The sequence below is a fragment of the Myotis brandtii genome, unplaced genomic scaffold, assembly GCF_000412655.1.
Source record: "Myotis brandtii unplaced genomic scaffold, ASM41265v1 scaffold90, whole genome shotgun sequence".
NCBI classification, from domain to species: Eukaryota; Metazoa; Chordata; class Mammalia; order Chiroptera; family Vespertilionidae; genus Myotis; species Myotis brandtii.
In genome coordinates this window covers 1,458,905-1,478,451 of record NW_005371694.1, presented here as the reverse complement: position 1 = coordinate 1,478,451, position 19,547 = coordinate 1,458,905, and the positions used below count along the sequence as shown (strand labels likewise).

Below are 19,547 nucleotides of genomic sequence, written 5' to 3'. Positions count from 1 at the left end.
AAACAAGAAAAGTTCTATTGGGACAGTATCCACAAATTACCTGAAAGATAGGGGAAATGTGTAGCTAGCGATGGACATTACTTTGAATAAAGCACTTTTGATGTTTCTCTTGAAATTATCATGTTTTCTTTGATTACAAAATCTGCATTATTATCCAGTACACCTGGTATACACACCATCTTGACCACCGGAGCACCTCCCCATGTCTTTTCCAGAACTCCTTGCCACCCAACAACTAAAGGTTGATGACTGGCACTCCTAGGTGTATCCATATATCCATTTGGATTAGTCAGGACCTGTGTCCCACTCATTGTTAAGTATTTGAATATCACAGATATCTATTTAGTATTACAAAGTCAAGTAAAAAGAATAGAGAGCTGTATTTCAGCCTATGGAAATGAATTTATGTCTATAACCCTTAAAATATGTCAAAATAAGCCTAATCAAATTCAAGCAGAAATTTAGGAACATTTAATACTTTTTATCTATGTATTCTATTTATGCTTTTAAAAATTAGTTTACTCTGGATATATTTGATAAAAAGTTCATAAGGTTGCCACTTTGGATGGCTGCTATACACATAAAGAAACTCCAAGTCATAGTGTTTTGACACCCACTGACAAAGGTCCTTGAACTAGCCAAACATCTTGTGAATGTCTTATGGTATTATACCTTTGACAACCAGCCTTAAAAATATGAGGTAGATAGAAAAAAATGAAGCTTGACTCAGCCCATGACATTTAGAAGAACACTGATATGTTTATAAGACCTGCAAAAACTATGCCAGGCCTATACATGTCCCAGGACCAAATTATGCTTTCCATAAATTCTAGAAAGTATTCAATACGTTCTGGGATTCCAAATAGTAACATTACTTATTATTCTTTCTTTTTTGAGCACTTTACTTTGGAAAGAGGAATAAGAAGAGGGCTTCTGATGAGATGGTCACTGGGGATTTGGCCACTATCAAATGAGTGCATCTTGAGGTTTGAGCTGTGGACTTCAGCAGGCCAGCAGATGCCACTGACTCACAGTCTCACTGAGTTCACCACCTTTCATTTTGTCACTTGGAAAATGGTAGCTGTACTGATGTTTGTATGATTAGGACATAGGAGTTAGAGGAGGCAGACATATTCTCTCTCCTACTCCTTTTAGGCTCTATGCTACTTATCCCTAGTGTCTAGCATGTAGTGGACATTTAGTAAATATCTGTTGAAATGATAAATATACTTAGAGATGAAATGTTAAGTCCTTTTTTCAAACCTCATGCTGATTCTTCTCCTTGGAGTGATTTTCTTTTTATTCTCTTTATGCAAACTCCTTCTTACTTTTCATTTGTTTATTCATCAATTATTTACTGAGTGCCTACTCTAAGCCATACACCATGTCAGGCACTGGGGATCCAGCTCTGAACAAGACTTGGCTCAAAAGTCACTGCCTCTGAAAAGCTTTCCCTGGGTCTCTTAAGCAGAAGTTGCTAGGTCCCATACTGTCTCCACTGTTATAATATTTATTACATTGTATTCTAATCAGCTGTCTCGTTTTTCCTTTACTCTAAACTGTAATTTCTTAGAGGAGAGGAGAGGATTAAATCTTGATTATCACTATATTCTCCCAGCCATCAACATATTATTTGTGATTGTAGTAAATTGATTGCAAAAAAATGACCATAATTCTTCACATTTCCCTGTAGCCATGGCCTCTGCCATTTGATCTTACAGCTCCTATCACGAGAGGATTAAATCTTGATTATCACTATATTCTCCCAGTCATCAACATATTTTTTGTGACTGTGGTAAATTGATTGCAAAATATGACCATGATTCTTCACATTTCCTTGTAGCCATGGCCTCTGCCATTTGATCTTACAGCTTCTACCATCAAGAAGTAGATCTTATTTTCCAACTCCTGGAATCTAGGATGGCCTTGTGATTTGCTCTGGCCAATAGAACATGGTATACCAGTTATGAACCTACATCTCAAGGAAGAACAACCATGATTCTCTGGCCAATAGAACATGGCATACCAGATATGAGCCTACATCTCAAGGAAGAACAACCCTGATCTAGCTGGATGGATGATCAGGGGCCCATGGCTTGATTGCATTTGTTTCCCCAGCTAATAGCCAAATGCTAAATATGTGAGGAAGGCTATCTTACACCAACAGACTTCAGCCTACTCACCAGATGAACACAAATAGATGGTTGTGTCCTGATAAGATATGCTGAGACGGGCTCAGATCAACCAACTATTCAACTGATCCATTAAACTCATGAACAATAATAATATTGTTTGAAGCCACTGAGCTTTGGTGTGATTTGTTTCACACCAATAACTGATAGATTGGCATTCCTTCTTTTAATTTGTGCTTTCTCCTTGCACATGAACAACAACAACAAAAGGTTGTTTATACAGTTGACTAGAAAACTTAGCACGTTGGGGAAAAGCAGTCAATTCCTTGACTTTCTGAAATTAGCTACTACCAGACTGGGCCCTGATGAAGATGATGGACTGACTGAATGTTAGAGCTGAAAATTCTATAGTGGTTATCTTACCCATACAACCCTTCCCCAATTTCTTAAAAAGAAAACTGAGCCAAGAGAGGTGGTGTAACTTACGCATGGTTACTTAACCTTTTACAAAGTGCAGTGTCAATCCCAGTCCATTTTGGTGTGGTGCCAGAAGAGAACCACAGGTCTCCACAGCTATAGCACATTTCTCACCTCTCAACCAAGCTTTCATAACTGAAGTCTTTCATTTATCTTCTTTTTCTTAAAGGTACAATTGGCACAAAACGTTCATAAACATAGTCAAACTTAATGAGGAATGCTATAAGCATCCAAGAATGAGATTATCTAATTGCTTCAATTACTAAAAAAATGCAGTATGTGTATTTTCTTCTGCCCCATTTATAATGTTTTTGGACCCTCACTGCAGCCTAAACTGATGCCAAGAGTTCCCCAACAGACAGCTGTGTGTTCATGCACAGCCCCTCAGCTTGAAGCTTATTAGTCTTACAAAAAAACACCAATTCCTCAACTGACCGCATGATTATTAAACTCTGATTTGAAGGATATGATCACTCCTGAGGTTTGTTTGCTAGAGGAATTTCATTTGTTGTGTATCATGTAATTCTTGGATGATCATAATCAAATAGTGCTCAGGCCTAGGAGCTCTTCAAGGAACATCATTTTCTAGCAAGAAAGCTAACACCTTCATCAAAAAAATATATTCGAGGCCTAGCACGTTTTTGTTTGGTTTAGTAGAAAATAAGGTAAACCTTCTTTGCTGAGTAGGTAAAGGAACCACGGATTGAGGTTTGGGAAGAAAAAGCTGAGGGTTGTAGCTGAAGCATTTAGGTGTTGATACAGTGCTTTTCCAATAAAAGTCAATAGTTGGGAAACTGATATGTGTCCTAGCCTAAATTTACAATAATCAACAGCTAGGAAGACAAAGCATTTGGTATTGATCTACTCTTAGTCAGAAATCAAATGGAACCTAATCTCATGACAAAGGAAAATTAACTCTTTTGTTAATTACTATAATTATCTTCCCCACATTTATTTTAACAGCAATGTCAGTGGTAGAAAACTATCTCTTTAAGTTGCCTCTTGCTTATTATGAATTACAAATTCATACAATTTTGATAAATGATTTTATTCTCTCCTTTACACTTGCTTTGGGGTCTTTTGCAACAGATGATTTTTCAGAGAAATGCCTTGGTGACTTAAAAATAAAGAAATGAGAAGAAAGGTCATATCAAAAAGATTAACTATGTGAAGAGACATCAGGCCTTAGAACTACCTATCAATCACAGGGAGTCTCATCTTTCCTTTGATTTTTATTCCAAGGGTGTTCCAGAGCCCTGGAATGTTACAAGCAAAAATTAAGAGGTCATTGTGAGAGGTTTAGAAGTTTTCAGCCAAGGACGACCTCAAACGTGACTTTTGGCTTAAGGCCTGAGTTTTTTCCAATGTTACATCACAGTTAAGATCCACTGTTAAGGAAGTAGAAGAAAATGCTCAGGTTACCACGAACAATCAAGTCTAAAAATAAAGGTTGTTGCTTTGCTGTCCAGACAAATCTCCATTAGTTGCCACAGAGATCTCAGACCTCCCTGACTACTTCTGTTCCTCTCGTGGGCTTTACAAGCCATCTTTTGTCTCCCTCTTTCTGGTTCCTTCAGAAGCCAAGAGAGCTTGGATAAGAGAAAGAGCAATGAATTCTGTCAGGACCAAACAGAGAAACAAACAAGAAAAGCCATATTATTTGTTAATTTAAACATTTTTGGGGGGGTGGTCTGGAAATACATAACTTCTCCAAAGAGTTGGCTGTTGGCAGAATTTTCCTAAAACAAAATTTTTCACAAAAAATGCTAATCATCTGAAAAGGCATTGCTCCACCAAACTTGTGAAGTAGATGGAATGAAGGTAAACATCAAACTTTACTGCTATTTTACCATGGTTATCAGAATATAAGGAAATTCATTCATTCATGCCTTCATTCATCAAACAGTTATTAGGCATCATATTAGGCATGTGCCAGACCCACATTTTGCCTTCTAATGCTCAGAGACCAGTAGGGGAGGCAGGCCTGTAAACAGATCATAAACTTTACTAAGGACATTTTTTCAGCTCTAGTATTGGGTCTCTTTTAGTAAAACAGTTTTTGTGTCTTACCTGGTGTTCATGGGAAAATCAAATCCTTTACACTGAAAATTTGTAGATTGGAAAGAATGACAACAAAAAAGTGAAGAGTTAAGCTAGAGCAGTGATGGCGAACCTATGACACACGTGTCAGAGGTGACACGCAAACTCATTTTTTGTTGTTGATTTTTCTTTGTTAAATGGAATTTAAATATATAAAATAAATATCAAAAATATAAGTCTTTGTTTTACTATGGTTGCAAATATCAAAAAATTTCTATATGTGACACGGCACCAGAGTTAAGTTAGGGTTTTTCAAAATGCTGACATGCCGAGCTCAAAAGGTTCGCCATCACTGAGCTAGAGGCAGGCACATGTTGCCACAGAAGAACACAGAGGTGATTTGGGAACTGGAGTGGGAGGACTAGAAAAGGCTTGCTGGGAGATGGTTCCTAGGATAAATCCTGATGTAAATGTAAATTGTCTAAAGCAGTTTCATTAACACAGAACATTAAAGAGGGACTAACTGCATCTTCCCCATGAAATCTCTGTCATTAGAGAGCAACTATTCATGAGACCATTTGGATCAACTGAACTGTCTTTCAGGGTTGCCCAGTATATACTCGGGCAAGACAATGGAGAAGTTTCTATGCATTGTTCAGCTCGTTCATGCTGGCAAATCAATGAACTGCTCTGGCCTATGCAACCGGGGCTGTAATGTGGTTTGAACTGTGTTTTGTGGTTCATGTTCATTTGGGTTATTATTACTGATGTTATCTATTGTGGATGCTCTAGTGAAATACGTTTTTGCTTCCTTCCCGGTGGCTCAAAGAAAAGGAGAATTTTACAAACAAATAGATAAACTTAAAAATTCCCAACAAATAGAAAGTGTGAAGAGACCTGTTTCTTGATAAACACATTGGCATTTTCATTTGGAAGTTTTCTGTTTTCTAATGAATGGCTTTCTTGTTGTTTTCAAGTAGTTCTACAGTACTTGACACTAGACCACAAAATATTGAAAAGATAGATAATTTTCTCAGTTAAACTGAGGCTTTAAAATTTCCTTGGACGTTTTAGTAATTTTTTCTTGCACATTTTGCACATTTTCCATTGAATACTCTCACGAAGGCAGTTCTGGCTTGTCTATGAGTAACTAGGCACTACCTTGGCTCAGACATTCCTAAATTCATCTATTTTAAGAATTTTAAAGTACCTCTTATCATTTCAGAATTCAGATTCAAAGTCAGGGAAAGAAAGAGAGATATTTGTTCTTGGCCTCAGTCCCATTCTGAACAATATGAGGTTGATATGGTTGATAGCTTGGAGGATGAATTTGGGATGTGTATAGATTTTATGTTAAAACTACTTCCTCTTTCACGAACAAGTAAATGGTGGTTTTGCAACCGTTTTCCCCCAACTAAGGAGACATCTATTGTGAAAAGAACACTCTCTTAGCTCTCACTGGGTTTTTTTTCTTTTAAATAAAATAAAACTGTATCTTGTTTGTTGAAGATTAAGATACTTTGGTTAGAAAACCTCCATGGAGAGAGAAAGCCAATAAAAACCATGAGACTATTTGCCTCATGAGTTCTTGGAAATATAGGTACCTTGATAGGAAAGGTGAAGCAGGAGTCAAATCCGATTTCCAGTTCATAAAGAAAATGAGCTGGGGAAACTGAGGCTTCCAGGCTCCTTCAGGCCTGGAGAAAACCTAACAGGAATACTTTAGCCCATTGATTTTGCTTTGAGTTTTTCTAGAAACAACTAAAATGACTCCACAGTGAGATTATCAAGACCCCATAGACTTTACTTTTTAGACACCATGGTTCCATTGCCAACACCCTCGTCCTCTTCAGAACAGGAAGGGCAGCATAAGGTAGACACTTGTGGAATCTCCTCACTTCCCTCCTAATGTCCTGAGATACTAAAAGTTAGACCGAAGAATTAGTCTTACCTGGGGAACTGACGAGGGTTAGCCTCTTACGCTCCCTCTGCGGGACCCATGGCTGTGTCCTGTTGGATCTCTCGGAGTCTGTGGATCTCACTCACTCTTTTTGGCAAAGCTGCACGTGCTACCATCCTAATAATTTCTTTCATTCTCTAACTTTTCTATTTCATTATGGCTCTTCCTCCATGGGCTCTTGTTTTCAATCAAGTTTTTCTTTAGTGAGAGGTGAGAAAGGCTCCTTTGGTTTTCTTTGCTGTTTGTGCTTCTCTTCCCCATCACCAGGGGCCATTCCAAACTATCATTTTTAGAGGTCACTTGTTTTGTTTTCCAAGCAGTCGAGCCTGACAATGGGTTAATGACACCCAAACGAGCCATATGAAAATGACGTGCTGTATGATCATAAACAACCAGTGAGTAAAAGGAGAAGAAAGCAAAGGAGCTCCCTTCCAAGAAAGCAACACAGAAATTATTAGTTAAAATGTTAAAGTATATTAGCCAATTACATAAAACCCTTTTATATTGCCTTGCTTCATTTCAAACATGGCATGGGCTATTTTGTCTGTGAACTCAAGTGGAACAAGAAGCTACAGAATGCAATTTGTGTCAGGAGCTGGACTACAGAAGGACAACTAATTCTAATTAGTACAAATTCCCCATGGGCCAGAGGGAGGCCAAGTGCAGGAACCAACTGCCTAATGTTGTTTCTGTCTTGCAACAGGTGGGCCAAGGCCTTTTAAAGGTTGTCATGGCAATAGCTAATGGTAGACCTTTAGCTGGACACCAGTAATTAATTGCGGGGCATGTCTAGCCTTTGAATGTTATATCTTTTAATACATTTCTGAACGAAAAGAAGATTGGCCCTTCTAATTGGTTAAAATTAAAACAGCAGAAGGCTTTGCCAAGAATGACTGCGATATAGTGCAAGTCTGACTTCAGCTTCTCAAACTCAGATTCCTTGCCTATCGCTACATGAAGGAGTAAAGAGAAAGGTATTTACTTCTGATAACGTGAATAGTCAGATGAATGTGGGCTGGAGAGCACAATATTCATGCAGTAACCTGTGTGACCAGGTTGTAGGCCTTTTCAGAAGCACACCTTCTAAATACTGACAAATTATCAGAAATATTTGTATGATTTCCTCGTCCCGCAGGGCAGCTAGCACTTAGTTTGTAGTGATCTGTGAGGGCCTGCCCTTGAGGGGTGGCCCCTGAGCACTGCAGGGTTTGGGGATGAGGCTGAGGACTGGGAAGTGGCGGCGCCGCTAGGATGAGGGACTGAAAGAAGACAGCTGCACCTGCGCTCCACAGGAGTCCCCTGCATGCCCAGCTGCAGACCCTGGGCGCCCCCTCCAGCAGTTGTAAGCAGCCCTAGTCAAGCCTGCTTTGACTGGCTACTTGAGAAACAGGGCACAGCCCAGTTTTAACAAAGTGCCTGAGAAAAAAATGAAAAGAGAGAACAGGTTCTGCCCTTTGGGTGTGGAATTGTGCTGTTGCATATTCTGAAATTATAGAAGAACAACCATAATGGGAATAGTAGATAACATGTATTGAGTATTACTGTGTACCAGGCATTGGGCTAAGTCCTTTACGTGCATGACCTTATTTGATTCTCCTAGCAACATTAGGAATGGGTACTATTATTATTCCAATCTTAAGGATTAAGAAACTGACATGTAGACAGGTTGTCTTGTCCAATGTCTCCCAGATAGTAAGGGAGCGAGATGATTTGAATCCAAGCCTGATGCCAAGGCTTGAGCTGTTCACAAAAGAGAAAGCCATCGAAATAGTGAGTTGAGTTGTGTTTATTTACTGTTTAAAACAACCCTTCTGTAAATGATTCAGTTGGACCCTGAACATGAATTCCTCAACCATGACTCCATTTATTGAAAGGATTTTTTTTTCAAGAAACCTTTTAATAATGCTTATATTTCTAATTACAGGTTCGTTCTGACATCTTCCCTTTCTGTTGGGAAATGCAACTATTTTTTCCTTGTTCTAGCAATTTAAAAAAAAGTAAATAAGAAAAGAGCCTCCTCATTGTATCAGCCAAAAACACATTTTAAATATTCCAGCCACTTCTCTTTTATTTTTTTTTGAATGTTTTAGTGAAAAACACCCAGATTCAATCCATTTTAAGAAAGGGATGTTTTAAAAATATGAGGTTCTAAGCAAAATGATGCTGAATTATATATTTATATGGATTAACTTTTTTTCATTGATAATACAGTTTTCCTGGGTAAACAATATACATATGAGTGAAGGGGTTTTTGCTTTGTTTTTTTTTGTTTTTATTTTTTTTTTAGGTTCTTTAGGTGAACACTTGAGTTTAAAATATTTACTCGTTACTCTCCAAGTGTGAGTGAATAAGTATATGAGGAAAAAGAAAACTAAAGCATCTTTAGGAGTACAGTTCCCTGAAAAAAGTCTGAGCACAGTTCTTTGACCATCTTATCATGATATGTTACATGGGCAACAGACCCCCCTCCCCACGGTGTGAGGACATGTCCTCTATGTTCATATATGTATGTGGCTGTGTACATCACCTTTACCTATACATGTTCAAAGCAGAACAGATTTTTTAATTCATTGTAACAGATGGAAAATTTCTGAGCTGTGGACCACAAAAGGAGAAAGATTTTAGAGAATGTTATTGCTTTAATACTATTCTTTTATCAGGCCCTATTGCTTGGTAAATAAAGCAACATTGGATTCTCCGTAGATTTACTTTCACCAAACAATTGGATTGAAAATGCTCCAGAGAGTTATGAACCCCCAATCCTGTTACTAGAATCGTTTTATTAAAAAAATGCTTTTAACATGACCTCCCAAGATTTCTGACTCTTATTTCTTGGGTGACACTAGAGGCTGAAATGAGGTTCCTTTTAATAACACATTTGCATAAGTCGATCTGAAAGATCCCCATGCGATTACATGACTCCAGGGTTGGCCTGTCATCTCAGAAAAGCCTGAGGTACTCGTCCCAAAGAGATCAAAACTCAAGAATTAACTAGTCTTCATAAAACGAGAACATCTCTAGGAACAGTAAAACAAATGATTATCATTTCTTTTTGGCGTTGGACTCTGCCAAGCTAGAGAAAAACAGAGCTTTCAAACGTTGACAATCTGGTATATTGAAGTATGACCATTATTTTTTATTTTCCACATTTTTGGTCCAAAGACAGTTCTGAGTAATTGATTCCCATAATGAGCTATGGTTCGTTAGTCAATTTAATTTATAATTGAATTGGATGGATGTAACTCTGTGTAAAATTGTCTCTGAAGAATCTGTTTTGTTCGTCTGTTCAACTTCTGACAGGGATGGAAGAAAATCTAAATTATTCTTTCCTGCAAGGGGGAAAAATTCAGAGTCTCAGCCTCCCTGGTGAAATTAAGAGAAAAAAATATTTTTAATAGTTGCCATGCAAAAATATTATGGCTTTACTAAAATTTATACAAGCATGTCAATTAACACATTCATGGCGAGGCCGGTGGATTCAGGCATCTGAGTAAATGCCTCAGGCAAAGACCTTTCCTGAGCACCGACAAGGATTTCTCATTATTAGCATGAACACCAGGTCCCTGCATTTATTTACATCAGTTATTGATAAAGATGGTCTTATTGCTACATAAATATGCCCAGAAAACAATAGCTCTAATTTTCCAGGTGTTTTGCAATCACCACAACTTGTATTTTCTATACATTTCTGATAATGGTGTAATTTGGGAAACAATCATTAAAATAACTGTGTATCTTTTTTTCTGAAGTTTTGAAGGACTGTCAGGAAATTTTTAACTTTAATTGTTAACAACAGGCTTGCGTTTTTGCTCAAAGACTTTTCTCTTATTCCCCAAGCCCTTCACATTTAAAACTTTTACAACCATCTTAGCACACACTCAAAACAAAGCCATAATTATGTAAAAAGAAATGTTTTACAGTTAATGCCATCTAAGACACTCACCAAGTGCCAAAATGCATAGGATTTTGGTAAAAAGCAATCTGTTCTTTGAGGATAATGCATGCAAACTACTCTTGTGCAAAACCTGAGGCAGGAATAGTATACCGCCTCAGATCGCACCTATGGAGCTGCCTTTGATACTATGCCCAGAAGTGGGTTACAGGCTGTGATTTGAATGAAGTTTAATCATTTTTAGAAGCGAAGGGCCTTTAGGGTACTCTTGTTCCATAAGACTTATTATATCTAAGAAAGACGAAGGCATAGGCTTCATTCTTCCTTGTTAACAATAGTAATACAGTAATGATCTCTAATGATGGACTGTTGTGTGAAATAGACGGACTGGGGAGAAAAGCTAGATGAAAACAGCTGTCATTTTACATCGTCAAACCCAATCTTATGTGCACAAAGAGATCATGAATTCCCATCCCATAATCTGATGAAGGCGGCATTATATCACTGTATGTCCACTGCCATTTGTATGGGCTTTAATCTAATCCCGTGCAAATGCTAAAAACATACATTTCAGTTAGCTACAATGATATGAATAAATAAGGTTGAATTATTGTGGGTCAGAATATAAAGTTCAAATGTTACAATTCCCAAGAGACGGGTCTTTTGTTGTTTCTCTCTGCTCACATACTCCTGACTACTCTTTCATACCCTCATACCTTGACCTTCCTAGGATTTTTACCAGGTTTTTTTTTCTGACACAGACCCCCCCCCCCCAAAAAAAAAGATATTTCATTGGGAAAAAGACTTCCCCAAGGAGGCAGGCTTGACTTCAGCTCTCTGATTCTAAACAAAGCAGGAATTAGCTTTATCTGGCAAACAAAACCAGCAGAGATCACTTAAATTCATAATTGTTACATTCCTCCTGAAGAATTTTTCAAGAGATCTCATCTTTTATGTAAGTCAGCTGTGTAAAATGGATTGAAAGGTGAATCTAACAAAATATTCAAACCCACATCAATCATTCAGACATAATGCACAGTTCAATGAGGGCCGACTCCAGAGCCCAGATAAGCAGTGTCACAGTAAGTTATGTTTTATGGCAGCAAAATCAGTTGTGATCAATCACCTAGTAACCAGGAGAAGTTACAGTTTTACTTTAGTCCTTAAACTCTTTTGGGTGTACTTTGAAAAGTATTGTTTTTATCTAAAGTAGTAGATCAATACCGGTGATCAATAAGCATTCATTTCCAACTAACAAAGACAATGGTAAGTGAATTCCTTTACACATTTTCATAGAAAGGACTGTTGGGTTGAATAGTAGATCATTAATATGTCAAATTTTAAGCAGGGCATCTTAAAAATCTCCTCTAGGACAACTCTCAAAGAATGCCCTTGTTCTTTGAGACAAACTGTGCCATTTTTAGGATTTCCAGTAACATCATCAAAACCTCATCTATTGATAGGTCCTGCAGTTTCAATCCAGATCCAATAAAGTGTAAATCATTATTTATTGATAGTTTTGGCCTTTGTGAAATTTTATAAGGCATTTGGGGTGCTGAGGCGGAAGCCCTTGCAATGGCACTAGTGAATATCAGAATGGAAAATAGTGGGGTTCTGTTCATGGGCCCACGCTTACTGCCAGGCATGAAATCATGGAAGGAGGCCTGCTTACTGGTCCTGCGATCAGGAGAAAAAGGAGGATTTGGACATTAGTGGCAATGGGCAATCTTTTCTAATTGTTCATTAGTTTGCGTGCTTTCTCTTTAACCACTTTTTTGAAGGTAGGGACTGTGGCTTTATACTTCATTGTATTCAGAAATTGCTAGTGTATATTTTGCACTGACAAAGATATTAAGGAATTATCCACTGTAAATATTTCTCCATTCCCTTATATGTTTGACTTAAAAGCCACAGCTATCATTGATTCAGTGACTTAACTTCTAGACAACAGAGGGTTGGCCTGGATGAGAGATAGATGAAAACTGATAGGCATTGCAAGATCAGCGGGACCATAAAGTGGCCTTTAAATGAGTAATAGGCTTCAGACTGAAAGTGGAGAAAAACAGGGTGGAAAGTGAAATGGAAAAGAAGGAAGGGACTCGCTCATTTCTGGACAAATGTTCTTCAAGCTCTTTGGACTGAACGCCCGTAAATAAAAAAACCTTTGACCGTATCTCTATGGATATTTATTAGTTACATACATGTGCCATTATTACCAGTTAATATCACAAGCATGGCACTCTGAATTAAATATCATTTATGACAATGAATGTGGCTGCCTTAATTTTTTTTATTTTTGGTTGACTTATTGTCATAGACAATTATATTATCCTTATTTTTGGTGGTAATGTGGCTTTTGAGGAGCTCACGCTAGAAGCATACATGTCTCAGCTCATGCTTTCATTGCTGGTGTCATCTTTGATCTGTCATTTTTATGATCTGCATTAATTGCAATCTATAGTTTTGCAGCAATTTAAAAACATAAGGTGTCCACTTTGTGAGATTAGTATGTAACTACAGTTAGATAACAGACTCCATGAATCCATTTTATCAGTACATGTAACCCCCAGTAAATGCTGTGCTAGCACCTCCTGCCCTCTGAATCCACTGGTTGCTGCTCAAGGCTGTCCCACATTCACACACATCAGCATGGGCTTGAGTGTCAATTCATACAGCAAATACTTGTAAAGCTTACTTTTTACATGAATGTAAGTGAACATTCCAATATTTCCTCCTGCCTCCAAAAAGATCATTCTGCACAGCCCATTTTAGAGAACACAGAGCTAGACTATGGAGAAAATACCCCAATGTTCTCTGGGCATTAACAAACATTGTCTGACATGAACACCAGGATACTGAATTCCACACTTCCTTTTGGGGGAAGGCAGGCTTATATTATAGACAAAGAGAGTCACTTCTGCCTGCTCTCCCTTAAGCAATACATAGGGTTAGGAATTTATCCACTTATTAATTCTATAAATATTTACTGGGAACAAACTGTAAGTCTGGCATTCAGTCTTTCTGTCCTTATGGAATGTATGGTCTAATGGAGGTGATAATACATTGGAATAAATACACTAATGGCATCAAACACAGTTGCTCTGTGCACCAGGAGGGACAGAGCTGAGATGTGTAAAGTCAAGAAAAGCTCCCTAGAGGAAGTGATGTGGAAGTTGAGATGAATTCATTGAGCAGTAAAGACTGAACATTTCTTTAGCTATGTAAATATTAACAAACGTATTGTTAATGGTGTTGCTGATGATTTTGAAGATCATCTCTCTTTATGCCATCAACATATGCATAGAGAAATTGAAAGAGATTGCTTTTCTTTGCTGTCCTCAAGCTGCCATCTTGTGAAAAGAAAGCAGCCCCAAACCTTCCTTCTGTTTGTTAGTCTCAGTTCAAAAACTGTCCAAATGAATACAGATGTGGAGTTTCATATTCTTAGTAGGGAAGATTGGCTATGGAAAATTATCTTAGAAATAGTCAGAGGAGTCCATAAAAAGCACCATTTTTAAAGAAACAGGCACTGGCTGTTAAGGGGATAAAGGACTGGATGCTGTAAAAACCTAGCTGTTTTAGGCATTTCATCATACAAGGAAACAGGCGGCTTATTCCCATTTTTGGATACACTAATACCTGCTGTGCTGAAATTAAACATTGCATGAAACAGGTATTTAGAATGCCCATCAGAAAAAAGATTAAAAACAGTAAATCTCAGGCCCATGAGGCCCAGACGAAACCTGGCAAGCAGCCTATTCTGCAAAAGACTCCCTACTTTTGAAGACAGCAAACTTCAGCCTGGCCAGGCAAGACCACGTACAAACAACGTAAAAGAATCTTTTCATTTGTATAAAGGGTACTGATGCCTCAATTGTTTCTCAGCTAAGGCAAAATTTATTCCCAAATGAGAGAACTTAATCTCCAGAGACAAGAGTGTGAAAAACTTACCAAAGGGAATAATGTGCAAGGAGAATACTTCTTGGGAGGATGCAGGGGAAGTCCACATGGAGATGCCTGAAGGAGCTGGTCTGCATGTGGAACAGACTATCTCCATCTCTCAAAGTGTGTGCTTCTGTGATCCCACCACCTTCACTGATTTCACCACAACAAGAGTTGATTTTCCTCCAAGTAAACAGCAAAACAAATATTAGTTTGTGATTCTGCTTAACAAGTCTGAAAATGCATGAGAAAGGCAAACATAATTTAAAGTTGGCATTAGAAAGCTAAGGGTATATAATTTGGAACAGATGATATTTTTGTGCACATTGTCAAGTTGTAGTTTATCTTTGACTTTTATGTGTGTTTTCCCTTTTGGGTGTATTTTTATCCAATACTGTTCCAGATTTATATATGTAATATAACCTAGAGAATGATGTACAGTATGCAATACTGGTATTGTTGTTACAATCCATTTACAATAATAAAAAGTTAAAAAGACAAAATGTAATGGTAATAGTAAACAAAAGAAATCAATGCTTTTCCAGTTTCTCATTTCTAACTTTTCATTCTTTAGCATTTCCTCTAGTGAGTATCAGTTGACTGTTTTAAACCCTTTCTCTTTTTACCTTCCCTTCCATCTATTCTCCTTGACATTCAATTCTTCTAGAACCCTAACTCTCCAAACATTTCTTCTTGTTTTCATATTTATAAGCTTTAAAATTATAATGTTTTTCATTTTTAAATATTCAATTTTCCATATTTTTCTTGTCATTACCTTTAGTTTTTTTCTCTCCATTTTCAGTGTTTTTGAAGCATCATTTTTTGTCTCCACACTTTCTTCCCCCTTCTCATACTCTTTCTTTCTCTAGTTTCTACCTCAACTTGTCTCTTCCGTTTTTGAAGCATCATTTTTTGTCTCCACACTTTCTTCTCCCTTCTCATATTCCTTTCTTTCTCTAGCTTCTACTACCTCAACTTGTCTCTTCTCTTTACCTGTTTCACTCTTCAATTATGCCTTTTTCTCTAGTTTTTCATCAGCTTCTTCCCCCCTCCCTTATTCCTTTTGTTTATCTCTACTTCTTTCTCTGTTTTTTTTTGCCTTAAAATGTATTCCATTGTAAGTGCTACAAGTATGAAATTGGTTTTCTTTGAAATACTGAGAGCACAAAAATGTATAAGGAAATAAATCATTCATAGAAATAATATTATATCAGAAACAAGTATGTTCTGCAATATTAGAACAAGCTTTAGAATTGTACTGATCATAACCTTTTATAAGTTTATAGATACTAGATCACTGAACTGAAGGAGCTTTTAGCTTATAAATATGTCATTTTATCCCAATCTATACATATCTAAGAAGGTTATTAGAACCTATCAACTACATATTGTAAACTCACCAAATTTACTTGTACTCATAGAATGTTATGCTTTGGAAATTTGTAGGTTTTCTGCTTGGGCTGCTAATGGCCTTCTGGCCTTAAAACATCATAGGCACATATCACAGGCAGCTACTTGTTAGAGTTGAGAAAGTAGCTCAGATCCAAAGAATGGGCATTGGAAACACTTGATATTAACCTTGCGGACTAAAGTCAGGCCCCACTCAAAGAATTTGTAGAAGAATTGAGCAAATTGCTCCCTTCATTTGAGGTGTGGCGGTGAGAAAAATCAAGAAGCTACTAATGTTAATTGCAATGTTTTAAAAGTAAAATAAAGAAATCCTAGTAGGTTGAACAGAGATTGCTAAATCAAAAGGGAATTACCAGGTACTTTTGTCATGTTTTTCTAAATTTAGGTTGATAGGTCTACTGTATTGACTCCTTTTAAAATTTGTTCTTTTTACGAGGGAGAAATAAGTTGGGAAGTGTGCCTTCATTTCCTACAGAGCATTTAGAATGTGTGTGTGTGTGAATGAAGTTTACTTTAAGGACTCAAACTCCTGTGGCTTCTGACAACCTCTTAGTTTATAAATCAGTGTTAAAGAACTAGTGAGTGGTCTAGATTGCAAATGCCTTGAGGATAGAGACCACAGTCCTCTCACTAATTCTTAGGAGTGGGGCTCAGACCTCTGGTATTTAATCCATCAGTAGCTTTCACTAGGTTAGGCTCTCACCGCTCAGGCTTGTTTCTCACTTGGCTTTGGCTCTGTTCTGCTCCATATGACATTTTCATTTCAGAATCTAGGATCAGAAGTAGCAGGAACCCTCTGGAATATGCCATTTTTTTCTGGCAGAGACAAAAAATACAGGAGAGAGATAGAGAAAACATATGTAATGATCCTTAAAGATTTTACTCAGAACAGGTGTACCAGACATTCACTCTCATTTCATTGGCAAAAGCTAATCATATGATCAAGCCTAATGCTTCTCCCAAGGAAGGTGGTGTAAGTCACATAGCAACAGAATATTCTTACAGGGAAAGGAAAGTAAATAACTGTCAACAATGATATGATTTCCATACATAATAAATTCTATTGAATTGAATCATAATCAGAAGCAGTTAATGCCCACTATATTCTATTGAAAGTTTTATGATTTTTTTCTTTACTTATCTTCCTTAGCAAGATCCTCCACTTACAAGAGGAGTTGAATAATATCATCAGACTGAGTGCTTAGTAGTGATTCAACAGGCATATAGGATTGAGAAATGGTTAAACAATAAAGATAATATGACACAGGAAGAATTATAGAATTATTATATATTTTTAAGAACTGGGGAAAGATGTTTGGTGGAGTACTCAGGTCAGAAATTGCTCTATTCCCACTCAAATACAGAGGAATTTTTAAAAGTTCCCTTCATTACAACCACCATAGAGGGAAGGAACCATGTGATTTCATAGACTGTTAACCCTGACAAATATGCACCACTCTTTGCACGGGTAGCTGCGGCAGCTCATCAAAGCATATTGTTATAGCCAAATGTGGTTGAAAAAGACCCAGGACCCAAAAGTCTGAACTTTCTCTGGCTTCCCTAACAAGGACACTTTATAGCCCAGGTTCCTGTCCTTCCTGGCCCCAGCACAGTTCCTGAATGTGTTTGTTCTTAGATTACTTTTCCTTCTCCACCAGACTGCGTGAGGGCTGGGGCCCCGACACAAAGTAGGTGCTCAGTAAGTATTTGTTAAATGAATCAATAAATGTTGAGCAGTTGCTGACAGAGAGGCTGAGAATTCTCTACAATTAGCGTATCAGTCTAGATAAAAGGAAATGATTGACTTGGTTTAAACTCCTGTGGACTGTACACTAGCCTAAGTGATATTGCAATAGACTGAAACCTGACATACCAGGCAAATGAGCATAAATTTTATTCAGCTTCCAAATACAAGGAAACTTTCCTTTATCCCAGGTCCATATTGTGGTTTGATTTGTATCTTAATTGTAGCCAGTTGTCAATGGCCATATCTATATTGAAATTATTTAGCTTAATCTGTATATTTCATTGCATAACCTGTAATTAGACATTCTAAATAATTTCCATTTTTATTACATTTTTAAATAAATTTAAAAGAAATCTTTTCTGGCTAAGAAGTTCTAAAATGGATGGCGCTAAACGGACCTTCATCATGTATCCAGGTTGTCAGAGAAGAAAGATCATAAGGAACATAATACCCCTCCCAGAGCAAGGCCTGAGCCCCTTCAGGTGGTCCCCCACCACACAAAAACCTTGCACACAATAAGCACCCAATAAATATGTGCTGAATTAAATGGGAAAGTTAGAGACAGGTCATGGTGATCAGATAGAAAGGCTAACTCACATCCGGTCCCAGAAATCCCAAGACTGATCACCAGCTAAATATGTCTGAGCAATTCATTAAAAACCAGGGGAAATGCAGGAGAGCATTTCTTCCTTACCCCATTTACTCTATGGGAAATATAAATGAAATAGATCATTTACATAACGGCATAATGTGCCTAGATATAACAGATTATTTGCATAACTGCATAATGCCACTAATCAGGAAAAAGCCTTAAATATTTCTGGGCTATGAACATACTGAATTATATAAGGTATGCATATCAACCAATAATCAAAGCCTTCTCTTTTTTGTAACTTGTATCCCAACAGGGAGAAACAAATCTACTACAGCAATGAATGAACCTCCCAGCACCATTAAATGAGGAGGAGAATGCTTGTGAGACAGAAGACTGCAGGATCTGGGTTCAATGTCCCCAAACCCACGTAATTTTCCAGCATCAGGAGCAACTGATAAGGAACTGTACTCATTGGAGCACAAGTACAAGGCCATTTGCAAATGATTTTAGAGTGAATAATGAGGAAGGAAGGACAAGGCTATTCTCTTAGGTATCAAATGTCTTAACTTTCTTGTTAACAATGATAGCACTTGGAGGCTCTAGCAGGATGAGGGAAGAGAGGAAAGGCAGCATGGTTTAGTGGGCTGTAAGAATCTTTTCTTTCAGAGTAGCTATGCCAGGTTATGTGTTTTTTACCTTAGTGCAAAAGTTCTTTAGTGTGTACAACTCTGCTGAGTTCATTATATTTTTTAATGTACCTCAGACTCATTTGAGATCCTGATTTCCCAGTACAAACTAGAGTAACAAATATATAATTATTCTCATAAATAACTCAGCACCTTATATTTCAAACAAGTTTTCCCAGAAGGCACAAGTGCCCTATATTAAATTCTTTTAAGTGTAAGTTGATTAAGGTAAAAATTAGTTGTTATTACCTTATGGACATTTTAGTTTTAGCAGCAATTCAAAGCCAGGTCTATCACAAGTAGATTTGTTGCCGCCCACAGGTATAATCATCAGGAAAATTAATAATCATGTTCAGTGTGACTATAAATCATTGTGGTTTAGGCAATTAATTTCTGTAGAAAAATGAAAGATCTATAAGTATTATTACTGTGCAAACTACATGTTGTGAAAACCCAGATCCAACACAGTCAAATTGCAAATGCAGGGTTTCTAATTTCAGAGTGTGATAATGTGGGGGTCATCAGAGGCAGGGAAGTTGACGATTCTGAATAAATAATGTGGTAATTTTTTTGCAGTTTATGACTGTAGCTTTCAGTGCATATAGTGTACAGAATCTCTAAACCAGATGCAATAGAAAGAGTTGGTAAATTTTAGTAAAGGCAGAG

General features: G+C 37.4%; 1 long non-coding RNA gene across 1 annotated transcript in view; it reads left to right on the top strand.

Annotated features, from left to right (window-relative positions):
* Positions 1-18,890, top strand: part of LOC106724599 — a 38,841-nt gene extending 19,951 nt beyond the window's left edge. Inside the window, exon 4 of the long non-coding RNA XR_001360448.1 lies at positions 18,509-18,890. This is a non-coding gene — a long non-coding RNA (uncharacterized LOC106724599). The remainder of the gene's footprint in view (positions 1-18,508) is intronic.
* The last annotated feature ends 657 nt before the right edge of the window (positions 18,891-19,547 follow it).